This window comes from Heterocephalus glaber, unplaced genomic scaffold (genome assembly GCF_053883595.1).
Source record: "Heterocephalus glaber isolate CG9 unplaced genomic scaffold, H.glaber_assembly_v1.0 deba00001497, whole genome shotgun sequence".
NCBI lineage: Eukaryota > Metazoa > Chordata > Mammalia > Rodentia > Bathyergidae > Heterocephalus > Heterocephalus glaber.
The window spans coordinates 69,835,635-69,849,092 of NW_028258320.1; the positions used below are offsets into that span (position 1 = coordinate 69,835,635).

General features: G+C 43.6%; 1 protein-coding gene across 7 annotated transcripts in view; it reads left to right on the forward strand.

The window, feature by feature from the left end:
• The window catches only part of Afap1l2 (actin filament associated protein 1 like 2), a 176,378-nt gene that overhangs the window by 22,477 nt on the left and 140,443 nt on the right, over positions 1-13,458 (forward strand). Inside the window, exon 1 of one of the 7 annotated variants that reach the window (XM_087185663.1) lies at positions 10,245-10,263. The exons of the other annotated variants lie outside the window; for them this stretch is intronic. The gene's annotated coding sequence lies outside the window, so the exon portion shown is untranslated. Of the gene's footprint in view, positions 1-10,244; positions 10,264-13,458 lie in introns of those variants that run through there. 7 annotated transcript variants of the gene reach the window in all.

Here is a 13,458-nt window from a genome sequence, read left to right on the forward strand (position 1 = left end):
GGTAGAATACCTGGGATGAGCTGGTCTTGTGTGGAGAGTCCCATACCTTGGAATGGGAGCCTTTCAGACATAAATGTGGTCTTCACCCAGCATGTATTGCAGTTGAGAATCTAGAAAGCAGGGGGTTGGCTTTTGCTTCTTTCTCTTCCCAGATTGTGTGATTCAAGATCACTGGCAGGGATGAAGTTTTGCCCCCCCACCCCTTTATTAAGGGATAACAAAAGTATTTGCCACTAAAACATACAAAGGCCCATAAAGTCCCAACCAATGAAATCCTCATCTCTTCCCAAGCAGACCCAGTCTTTGACCTTGGCTGTTGTCCACTCTCGGGGGAGCTGTAAGGCAAGGGAACTGGTTTACTGGAGGAAGAGCCTTACTTAACTTTCACATCCTCAGACTTGGTCAAATACTTGGGGTTACTGAATTAGGAAAGCATCACGTGACTGCCCTTGAAGCGTTCCCTTCTTAGGAATATGGGGTAAACCCACGTGGAACAAGAAATCTCAAAAGAATATTCCTTGGAAATAGCAATAAAAATGCAATCCAAGTTGCCTCAGTATTTCTGAATTTCTAAGGGAGCAAAGGGTTTCTTTCTCTCTCTCCCTTTCATCCCCCAAGACCATTTGTTTCATGCGACAACTTTTTTTTTCAAAGTTTTAACTATCCCACTGTGCGGTGAGTGACTTGTTCTTCATTATTTCATCACGGAAAATAGTTGGGACATTTCAGCCAGGTCAGTGTGAGGTGGTTTTGAAGATCCGAGTTTTGCTAACTTTGTCACAGATGTTGCTATTGCAGAGGACCTGTTGTAGACACTTCTCTGGTGCATGGCCTGAGCCAGGGACAGGAGTTTCCTCTTCCTCTGTGGGTCTTGGGGTTCAGTGCCCACACCCATTTAATGCTGACCAGTAGTGACCAGGGTATTCCTGGAGACTAAGTTTCTTCCTCTACCTGATCTCTCTAGAGACTTTTTGGGCTGTCTCGGGCAGCTGGAAGATGGGCACATTGTATCTCCTTCTCCAGATCCTTATAGCTTTGGTCTTGTCGGGAGCAGCTAATGTAATTTCAGATACCATTGCAGATGTACAGATTTCTGACAATCTGGAATTGCTCCATGGAGAGACACCTTTTCTCACGTACAGCTTGTAGTCCATTGTGTCAGAAGATACTCATTTACATTCTAAATCTCCTGGGAGATAATGAAAACAAATATTTTTTCAGAGAGTGCTTATCAGCTTGTCCTAGAAAGGGCTCTGATTTTAGTATGTGTTTTACCTTTTCTGGATTCCATCTAGTGTCTGTAAGGTTAACAGAGTAACTGGTATAAGCTTCAGTAGCGTGAGACTGAAAATCCCCAGTCGATTTCCTGTGTGAAAACTATTTATTTTAGAAACATCCTTAGCATTGAAGCAGGAAAGAATTTTAAGTATTTGTCTTGTGAATTCCATAAACAGTGTAAAGAAAGGCATCTTCAAGTCTTGGCAAGAAGAGTAATTCATTTGATGACTTGTACTCTCATTCTGACGCCCCTTTCTTTGGGCTGCTTTTGCTCTGGCAGCCCTCCTTGCCTGAGACGCTCCAAGGTCCGTGGGGATACAGCCCATGGTAGGTGTGGCATTAATGAAGACCCAGAAAAGCTATGACTGAGTTTCTTGAGAAGCACTGCTAAGAAATGTTGGCAGAGAATACACTTGAGTCCTCTGCGGCGTCTCTCAGACACACAGAGGGCTGCAGTGTCCTTGGGTGAGGGGCCACCTACATCTCATTCTCTAGATAGGCCTCTCAGGCCAATAGGCCCTTCTTTCACTCTGCGTCCTCAGCACTTGGTTCAGAGCTGTCTTGGGAGACTGAAATCAAGGCATTTGAGGGCATAAATGCATCTTGATCATTTTTTTTATATCTAGAAATGCATGGAGCTCAATACATAATTGTTGATAAACTTTTCTTCACACTGGGGAAAACCAGTCACTATTCTATATACTGTTGACTGCTATTTTCCTAAGCCTTGGCTCTGTGAATAATAATATCCTCTAATACATAGTTATACTCCTTTGATTACATATATATGGTTCAGTGTCTGTGATAGAGCAAACAGCAGCAAATGCTGTGTTCTGTCTGTCAGCTACACCAGTGGACACAGTGATAACTTCTTTGTACAAAGCACATCATTGTCTTTAGTTGGACTTCACCCAGAGTGATCTGCTTTACAGATTGGTTGGTGTCTCTTACGGCTTATATTTAGATGTCCCCCCAAAGCCTCAGGTGCTAATAGGTGGGGCTTTTTGGAAGTGCCTGGATTGTGGGTGTGTGGTACTGGATCATGGTGTGTGGTACTGGATTAGTCCACTGTTGTGATGCTGGGAGGTGAAGCATGGTGGGAGGACTTGGGTCACCGTTGGTGTGGGATGGATGAGTGGATGGGCACATATATGTATCCCTCCTGCTTTGAGCACTCGCTGCTTCCTGCCTTCCATACCATGGACTGTTCTTCCTCTGCCATGCTGTCCTGCGTTGGAGACAGCCAGCTATGGACTGAGACCTTTACATACTGTGAGCTACCTTAAACCTTTCCTTCTTTAACTTTTGGAAGTCAGGTCTTGTGTCTCAGTGATGAGAAAGTAACTAAGACAGTGTCACATTGGATCCTTACCTTGAGACTGGCCTTTTTAAAAATCTTTATTTTTCATTAGTACATGTTTACCATAAATAGTGATCACATTTATCATGGGGAATAATTCTATTTTTCCCATTCTCCTCCTCTCCCCTCCTCATTTACAAAAGCTCTGTTTCCATTTTTTTTGTTCCATTTTTTAAAAAAAATTCTTTTTCCTTCCTTCCCTTCCCTTTCCTCCAACTCTGTTCCCCTTTCCATTTGAACAAGTTCTTCCTTCCTACTTCCCAATATCTGTTCTCCATTTTGCTCCTTATTTACACTTTGGGTTTCTCACACAAGAGAAATGATGTGATATTTAAATAATGTGATTTTGTGTGTCTGATTTGTTTCACTTAAGAAATAAGTGAAATGGTCTTGGGATGAATGCATTTATCTAAAAATGTCTCAAGTTTATCCTTCTTTATGGCAGAGTAGTACTTCATTGTATATAAATGCCACATTTACTTTATCCATTCATCTGTTGGTGGGCATATGGGCTGTTTCCAAGCTTTAGCTATTACAAACTGTGCTGTTATAAACATGAGTATGCATGTATCACTGGGTATGATGCTTTTAACTCTTTTGGGAAGATACCAAGAGGGGGAATACTGGGTCAGATGGAACTTTGAGTTTTAGTTTTTTGAAGAATCTCCATACTGATTTCTATATTGATTGAACTAACCAACTTACACTCCCACCGATAATGGAGAAGGGTTCCTTTTTCCCTAGCCCCATCAGCATTTGTTGTTGGTTGATTTCTTGATAGTAGCCACTCTTTCTGTAGTGAGATGGAATCTGTGTTGTTTTAATTTGCATTTCTCAAATGACCAGTGATATTGGACATTTTTTCATGTATTTATATATATTTATTTGCTGTTTATACTTCATCTGAGAAGTATCTGTTCATTTCTGATGCCCATTTTTGCACTGGGTCTTTAAATTTGCGGCTCTAATTTTTTTTTTGAGTTCTTTATATATTCTAGATATTAGTCCTCTGAGAAGTAGCTGACAAAAATTTTTTCTCCTTCTGTGGGTTGTTGTTTTACTTTGTTGACATTTCTTTTGCTGTGCAAAAGCTTTTTAATTTGACGTGATTCCACTTATTGATTCTGTGTAATGTTTCCTGTGTAATTGGGCTTTTGTTCATAAAGTCTTTGCCTACACCTATGAGACTGGCCTCTTGAGTCTTAGAGGAGGAATATCTCTGCTAAGCTTTTCAGACAATCTAGTAAAATATTCCTTCTACTAAACTTGTATGATAACTCTTTGCTGCTAGTTAAATTGAAGTTCAAAGCTTCTTACATTTGGTTTTTCAGACATTTTCTTTGACTTGGAATTCTGAAAGTAGGAAAGGGGTAAGTGTGACTTAGTAGACTGTGGACCAGAGGGTATGCTTTACATGTGTAGTCTTGACTTATTTAATGTCCCTTAGTGAATTTTTTTTTTTTTAGCTACTGGTGATTGCACACAGGGCCTCATGCAAGGGAGGTAAACCCTCTACCACTGAGCTTTTTATTTTGAGGCCCCAGCCCTCTTTATTTTGAGACAGAGTCTTACTAACTTGCCCAGGATGAGTTGGAACACAGAATCATCCTGCGTCAGCCTCCCAAGTAGCCTGAGATTACAGGTGTGTGCCACCTGGCTATGCTCATGATGTTTGAAAACACCAAGTGGAGTGAGTGCCCTTCTGCTTTGCTGTATTGGGTTGGCAGCTGACAGATAGGCCGAGCCCCGCCTACTGGGATCTCTCCACCATCTCCCTCCCATCCCTCCTAGCTCACGGCTTTGTGGGTGGTGACTTCTAGGGAGGCCTGAAAGCTCCAATGGTTTCTTAGTCTCTAGCTGATTTTGCCTGGGTGGTCTATTATTTTTCCCATGCTTCTCTGTTCTTAAGTATTTCTATCCCTTGGATAGTGTTAAAATTGTTGTGTTTTTCATTGAGTGTCGACAGTTCTGGATATAACAGGTTTGGCAACTGCTTTATCAGGGTCTGAATTTGCTCTGTCATTTCAGCCCCTATGATCATTTCCAAATGACCTTCCCTGTGGTTCTTGAGATATGTAATTGCTGTAATTCTTTTCCAAGAGGAGCATTGTAGAAATTAGAGATTCTTCAATTTGAGTAACAGAAACTGAATACTCTCTACCCCAAATTTGGAAAAATTGCACTTACAAGACCTGGTGAAGACTCTCAGGTAGTGCGTCTACTTCAGTGCTGCCTCAGTACCATCACTAGTATCAGTAGTTCTGTCATCTAACTGGCGCTGATTCCTCTCTTCTCCTCTAAATTGCAAAACCATAAGTGCAAATAGAAGTTCATACTTCTCTGTATTGCACTCGCTACCCCAACCCCTCTTCCACCAGCTCCAAGCACAAGGTTTGGTTCATACTTGATGCTCCATATATTTTGGCTTATTTCCCAAGTCAGAATGCTTATGCAGCAATGAATAAACATGATTCTTCTGGAAGATCTCATAATCTCTTGAACAAGGTTTTGTATGGGTGATTCTTTTAAAGAAGTGACTTTTTGGGCCGGGGATTTAGCTCAGTGGTTTCTCTGCCTGCTGCGCAAGCGCAAGGACCCGAGTTTGATCCCCGGTACCAAAAAAAAAAAAGTGACTTTTTGGGGGGGGCGGTTAGGGGACAATTACACAACTGTCTATATAATGCTTTGCTGTTCCAAATCCAATTAAAATTATAATATTTATTTCTAATTAGACTCTTACAGGACTGAAATATAAAAGTAAAATCAAAGTCACTTTCTTTTTTATTGTATAGCAGGAATTGGCAAACTACAGCCCATATGACCTTCAAGCTAAGAATGGTTTTTACACACAAACATTTGCCATCAATTTGATGATAATGACACTGACTTTGAACTCCAGTTAAGCAAAATATTATGCCCATTTTAAAAAGGAAGATTGCAATAAATTATTATTCTGTTTTTAATTTTGTCAATAAAAAGTTTGCAGACATTTATGTTCTCTTGTTATAGTAGTGCTGATGTAATAACCTTGATTTTCACCTGTTGGCAGCTCTAGAATAGGGGCCAGCAAACTTCCATAAAGGATAGTCAATATTTAAGGAGCTGTGGCCGTATGGTCTGGGTAGCAATGACTCAATTTTGGTACTGTATGTGTAAGCAGCCATAGATGCTAGGGAAACAAATGTGCGTGGCTGTGTGCCGATAAAACTTTATTTGTGAAGACTGAAATATGAGTTTCCTAAATACTCTCCTTCAACTATTTAAAATTGTAGAAACCATTTGCATGGCTTGAGAGCCATAGAGAAGCGTGAGATGGGTTTGACCTGGGCCAGAGGCTGTAGTCAGCTCACCCCTGTTCAGGGGGTGGAGACAGAAGCCCCCAGTGATGCTGTACATGATCAAGTTAGCTCAGACACTCTAGTAACCCTGGAGTCAAATACAGGTACTGTCTGGGCTAGCGACAGACTCTTGTCACCTCACCATGTTCCTGGGACTTCAGCCCAGGTCTCCCCGCCCTGCCCCAGGCCTAGTTCTCTGACATCTGTCTAGGAAAGACATCAGTCCTGGGCCCCTTCCAGCTCCTCATTGAAAACTTTTTTTTCCCAAGGATGGAGAAGCTGAAACAGCTGAATTTTTTTCCCTCTAGAATCATCCAGCTAGGGGGTGAATTTAGGACTCTGGCAGCTCCTATGTAAATGCTGAGCAGCTAAAGATGGGGATTAAATCCGGAGCAAAGGCTGCTGTTTGCAAACCCGTGAGAATGGCTTCCTGCGAGCCAGGGTTTGAAGCACCGCCTTTATGTTGAAGCCAGGGCAGAGGGTCCTTGGAGATTAGTAGGGCGCTGTCTTTCTCTACTAGGCACCTCTGAAGACCTCCGGGAAAGAAGGCACATCTGCCACTCTGTGATGACCCCACGGCCTGACTGTTGGCCCGTTGTCCCAGCGTGGTGGTTCTGTGCCAGTGGTTTTCCCAGCTGTGTTGTTTGTCTCACAGAGAAAATTTCCAGAGACACTTTTTCCTCTTTCTGCCTGAATAACCAAGTCTCAGAAACATTCAATGATAATGTGCAGGCGTTTTAAATCTGTAACTTTAGCTAGGATGTTTGGGGTTGTGTTGCCCAGGAGATTCAAGGGGTGAGCCGGGTAAGGTCTGTGAAATGACTAACAGAACGTCCTCACGAGCCTAGAATGCTGAAGCAGCAGAGGCGGAGTGAGAATGGAGGGGGAGGGCTAAGCTTGTGTGAGCCGGTTTGAACCTGTGGGGCTATGCTGTATTACTCGCTGGGCTGGCACGGCTGGTAAACTCCAGGAGGGCAGGGGCTCCTAGCTTTTGTGACCTCTACGGATGCCAGGCAGATGTGGTCCAGGGGACTTGACTCCAGTCTTGGTCCACATGTTCTGCGCACGGGGGGCCGGGCCTTGGTGATTTTACTGGGACAGAAGGGAAAAGATTATCTTACTACGTGGAGTTGATGGGGTTGGTTGGTGAGTAACCATAGTGATAGAGGACTGGAGTCTTCCAAGAGGGGCCCGAGGCTGTGGAGCCAGAGCTCTAGTGGCATGGCCTTTATCTTCTCTCTGCTGACAGCCAAGAGAAGATTCCACTGTCATTTTTAGAGGACTAAGTGAAATGCTGGGATTAAAAAGAGGGAGGCAAAGGGATTTTCGTAACATGCATTAATATTTTTTTCATTCATATGCATTTCCTGTAATGCAGATTTGCACAATGATAATTAGCATTTTATAAACAAAAAGATATATTTTAAAATAATGCATTACATCAATTCAGTGGAACACCATGTAGCCATTTTAAAGAATAAGGTCATCTTGCTCTTTCCAGCACTTTTCTCAAATAAACAACTAAGTGATTTATATTTCTAAAAGTAAAGATTAAAAAAACAAGAAAAAGAATGAGGTCTCCAGGCTTGGTGCACATGCCATGCAATAATCCATTCCAGCTACTTGGTAGGCTGAGGCAGGAGGATCCAAATTCAAGCCTAGCCTGGACAGTTAGCAACTTAGTGAGACCCTGTCTCAGAATAAAAAATGGGCTGGGGATGTGGCTTAGTATGAAGGCCCTGGGTTCAATCCCCAGTACTGCCAAAAACCAACACGGGACATTGCCAAGTAAAAGTAGCAAAGTACATAATACTATATAGTATGTGTGCTTACTTGGGTAAAAAAGCTTATCTATATTTTTCTATGAATACTTTATATCTAGAATAGTACGCATAGTGTGTCCTGGAAGGACACACACAACATATAGTTGCTAGGAAGGGGGATGAAGCTAGGGCTTCTAAGATGGGAAGAAAACTTTTCATTGCTTAGGTTTGTTGTTCTGCTTCGTATATATACAGAGTCCACCCCAAAAAAAGTATATATAAGGAAAAGAAAAACTTGCATAAATATTTTAATACTAAATTTATTGAGACATCATGAGATTCATACAAGTCACATTTGGCCTCTACAATTAGAAGAGATGCTCAAAGTGGTGGCCATTCGCTTCCAGACATTTATTAGTACGGTGAACTGCTGAAGTGTGTATACATTTTTTTGGCGGTCTGTCTGTCTCTGCCCCTCTCTCTCTCTCTCTCTCTCTCTCTCTCTCTCTCTCTCTCTCTCTCTTTATATATATATATATGATATATATATATGATGTATATACCTTCCATTTTTCCAATAAGAGCTTAAATTAATACAAATAGAAAATACGCAATAGAAGTCATTAAAAAGGTATTTGGTGTCATGAAAGCTTCTGGAGCTGGCCACCCTCAGCCTGTTCTGGATATCAAGATACGGAGTATAAAGCAAAAGAAAATACTGGGTTATTTCACTCATGGCAACCCCTGCCCCTCCCACCCCACCCAGCTTGGGCAGCTCCCTTATCTGAGCCACAAATTCTGGGACAAACAATGGCCAGGCTGCCAGGGCTCAGCTTGGTGTTGACAGAAGGGAAACCTGGGAACCCACTGAATAGGCGATGGCAATGGTGCCTGAAGCTCCTGGATGAGGAAGGGAGATTCCCAGAACAACACCAGGCCCTTCCCAGACGTCCGACCAGGACCAAGGGACAAGACTGTTGGTCCCTCTGGAGTTAACCTTCCCAGCCACCCTGAGATTCTTCACAAAACAACTTTAGAGCATCAATCCTCAACCCCAGGATAAAGCTTCAATTTGGAACAAATTAGTCAAGAATTTTGCTGTTTCATCCAAGTTAAGGAAAAGAAACCTTTTGGTTGCTATTGTCTCTACAGGATGTAATATGCAGGGGAGAAGATAATGTACTGGGGAGAAGGATTCCATTTTATTTCTCTGATAAAATTTGGTGGCATCAACTCATATTACCCTCACGCTGGAGTCCTATTTATTTCACTAGGCTTATGAGTTGTAAAGGGGCCCTTTTTTTCATTCACTATAAAATAATCTTCCCTCTGCTCTTGTGCTATTAAAAACATGAGTAAACAGAATTTTCCAAGACCCATATTCTGACCTTAGTAAATCTTTTCTTCTTTTTTTTGGATTGATGAGGGGCTTTGTCCTTCCAGTCTGTTTTCTTCAGAATCAGCGTTAAGAGCCACCCATATCAGCAGCCTTTCATCCTGCAAGTCGCTTGCTCCCCACTGAGCTGCATTTTGCTTTCCAAGTTGGCAGTCAAATCCCTGCCCCTTTCACCCCCACTCTTCCCTTAGCTACCTAGCTCTTTTCTTTGAGAGCTAAGTGTGTTGACAACCAGACTGAGAAAAGTTTGCAGTATTATTTAGCTTCTGTGTCCAGTAGCCAGGGGGGAGAGATGAGGAAGATGCAGAATGCCAGCTTGGCCCCCAGAAGCCAGTGATCAGGCATCTAGGGTTGTCCTCTCCGTGGGCCCTGCAGAAGGCCTGCCAGACACCAGCCTGTCACAATGAGACATGTGCAGTGTTCTTATTTCATGGTCGTGGGAAATGGCAAGTACCACTCCATTATTGTCTTGCCATTGCCTAAGACCTGATGGCTGGAGAAGGCTTTGGGACGGAGGAGGACTTGATCTGGGCTTTTACAGATGGATGCAATTTATGCAGAAGGGGACAGGGGCAGTTCTAGACAGAGAGAAATCACTCACGTAAAATGGTAGAAGTGCACCAAGAGAGCCATTCAGAGCGTGCTGTTGGCAAACACGAGTGACCTCCACTAGTAGGATATACAAGGGGCACTGTGGGTCCGCTCCCTACCGTTTCACTCTCAGGTGATGGTAGGATGAAAGCAAGCCTGGCACAGTGGCATATGTCTGTAATCCCAGAGCTCAGGAGGCTGAGGCAGCAGAAGCAGTGCAAGTTTAGGCCATCCAGGGTTACATAGTGAGACCCTATCTCAGAAACACCAAAACAAAAAATCCAAGCCTCAGCCCAAACTCAGCTGCACCCCAAACATCTGTTAGCCTAAGCAGGCTCAAGAACAGTAAACTTAGGTGCTAGTCTGTCCCTTGATTTGGTTACGGACCTGATGAAGCCACAGCTCTCTGGTGTTAAAGTGTTATACCAAAAGCACCTCCCTTAACCCTTCTGAGCTCGGGCTGTCTGAGAGATGCAAACTAACTGTTCTTTCATATTGTTAAGGTAATACCTGACTGGGGACCTCCGCAGGGTTAAGGTAAGTGCAAGAAAATGCTAATGGCTGCATTGAGCTACCCAGGCTGATTAGGCAACAGAACCTTCCATTATGGGCTGATTATACTGCATTTGGCCCTGGGCTTAGGATGTGACTGGGGACAGAATAGAGGACAGAGCTTAGCCAGATCCTTCTATCCTGGGCATGCAAGAGTGGAAGTGTCTGAGCAGGATTTCCAGCCAGTCTCTCTGTCCTGAATACCATTCATTTCAGCAAAGAAACATTGTTAACATTCATAAGAATAGCCAAAGGCTTGTAGTAAGCTGCCCCTGGGGTGTGGACTTCTGATTTGAGCCTTTTTTTTGGTACCAGGGATCAAACTCGGGTCCTTGCGCTTGCCCAGCAGGCAGCGAAACCACTGAGCTAAATCCCCGGCCCTGATTTAAGCTTTTGAACTATGAAGAAGCCACTTGTGTGCGCAATCTGATTAGAATACTTTAAACATTAGTTTCCCATCCCTGGGGTATAGATATAAATTAACTTATATGCGTGGTTCAGATAAGGCTATTAAAGTGAATTGCAGGCAGTATTTGGAACACTTGGTGTTTGGATGAAACCTGGGAGACTAACCTGATAGAGATGCAGTGAAGTATTTATACACATTGTAGTGCTTATGTATATGCTATCTCAACTGGAATTGTTTTCAGTACCCCAAGGTGGACAGAGATACCAGAATGGCAAAATGTTTATAAGTCATGAAGTTCACCAATGGGCTCACATGGTTTTGTAGGGGTTTGTTGTACTATTCTCCACTTGGTATGCATAGAAATTTTCATAAATAATGCATTTTAAAATCAGAAGCGATTTTTTTCTTAAGCGGACCAGAAAACTAGTATCGTGAGGAACACCTGTATTTATCCACCATAATCTCATAATCGATTTTCACAAAAGATAAGATTTTCTTTTTGCTTTATGTGTGCTAGAGGGGCCCACTCTTTGAGAACAGGCACAGGGTCTCCCCCTGCCCCACCTTTACTGAGGCATAATCGACAGAATAAAATGTATGCATTGTGGTGATTCGACAAATATATGCATTGTGAAGTGATTAGCACAGCTCTGTGTGTGTGTGTGTTGAGAACCCCTGAGATCTATGTCTTAGCAGATTTTAAGTATGCACTACATTATTAGCTATCATTACCCTGTTGTCCGTTAGAACTCTAGAACAAGGTCTTACCTGGCTTGTAACCTTTGATCCATATATTCTCATTTCCCCCACTCCCAGCCTTTGGGATGGCCTCCCAACCTGTTTTCTCCTTTGCTGGGTTCAACTTTTTTTAGTGCCCCCATATGAGTGAGGTCATATAGTATTTACCTTTCTGTGCCAGGCTTATTTCAGAAGCCATAATGCACATCGGAGGCATCCATGCCATCACAAATGGCAGTAATTCCTTTTTATGGCTGAATAATATTCCATTGTGTATATATTGGACATTTTCGTTATGTATTCGTGTGCCTCGCACATTCTCTTATCTCCTCTGCCAAGTAGAACAGTGCTGCACCAATTTACTCTTCGTAGCTGTTTGTGGAATCTCACTCCTGGTGATTCACACTGCTTATCTGCCTGTGCATGGTGTGCATTAATGTGTCAGTGCAGTTAATTATCCCACATGCCATGCTTCAGTCTGGCCTGCGAGGCTGGGAAGGATAAGTAGATTTTCTGTTTGTATTAAATGTGTGTGCGCTCCCACAGCCTTCAGCTGCTGCTGCTGGTATTGCAAAACATTGCCCCACAGTTAGGGGTGGAGAGCAGGCTGTCTCCCACCCCTCTGCCCGCCTCTGCCTTCTTGCCAAGGAGCCTGGGAAGGGTTTGGAGTAACCTGAAATAAACTTGCAAGTTCAAGCAGAGCCTCATTCCTTTCTCACTGGCAATTAACAATGATTTACTGGGGGCTGCGTTCTATGCTAGCCTCTGTCCTCCTGTTATCAGGATGAGGCTCCTTATTGGTTAGTCCTGCTGCTCCACAAACAACCCTTTGCACATTTAGCTCTTGCCCACAACCACATCCTGTCCCTTTGGTGCTACATGGGGTTAGGCCTCTCCAAATTGAAGTAGAGGAGGGGCGTGGGTGAAGGCAGCCCCCATTGGCAGATGGACCAAATTCATCTGGATTTGGGAAATTTTCCCAATGGCATTCTAGGCATGGAATGTCCCCCCTAATTTGCTTTCTGTAGCAAATTCTCAAAGAACCTGAGGTCAGTCTGATGCAAATCTAAATGCCCGCCTGTCTGTCTGCACACAGCTGGTGGAGTCCTGCCCTGGCACAGGCAGGGTGTTCCCGAAGGCTCTTTGTCTTCTCGCCTTTTGTCAAGAAGTCTCCTGTTACACAGAGGAGATGGGAAGTCACCCAAAGCTCTGTTTCCCTTTTGGCTCAGCCAGTAAGTGATGTGGGCTGTTGCCTCCCACACACTTGGGGCCTCGTCCATGGGCGCGGTGTGGCCTGGCCATATTAGCCAACCAGCTCGGCCCTGCTGCTTAGTGTTAGCATGAAAAAGCACTGGGGGAGCTCTGATGTGTCCAGTCCGGCTTAGTACTGTATCAGGAGAAAGCTGGTCATGCCCAGAGAACTGGTAGGTTTCTTTATAGCAAATATAAGTAACTACCTTCCCTTCTTTACCTTCCTGTTTTGACTGCCTTGAAAGGTGGAGTTCAACTTCATGTTCTTTACCCTTCTTTTGGTTTGGGTTTGGTTTTCTGTTTCTTTGTTCAGAAATCCTTTGGGAGCGGTGCAGAGCACAAACAAACGGCCCGATCAAGGCAGTGGGTCTCCCATACCCCACCTGCTGGAGTCTGCCATGGGCATCTTCTTGACACAATCCTCACCAGCCTGCCTCACTGGCACATTTCACAAGCGTCTAGAATCTACCTGTGTGCTAAGAAGTAGCATCTTGTTAGTGAGAATTATGATACAGGGCACTTCCCTGAAATGGATGAATCTACTCACAAAATATTCCTCTTAGGAACACACTTACTGGATCTTTGTCATCAATCTCAGCCCCTAAGGTGCAGTTATGAATACATGATGAAATGTAGATGATCAGGAATGGTCAGAGACGGGCTGTCCCTTCAGCCAGTGATGGTAGTGGAACTTGTATGGACCTCAACTGGAAAGATCTTTGTGACGGTAGTGGCTCTTGGGGGGACTGCAGTGGAGGATGGGGCTCCAGTGTATCGGAGAC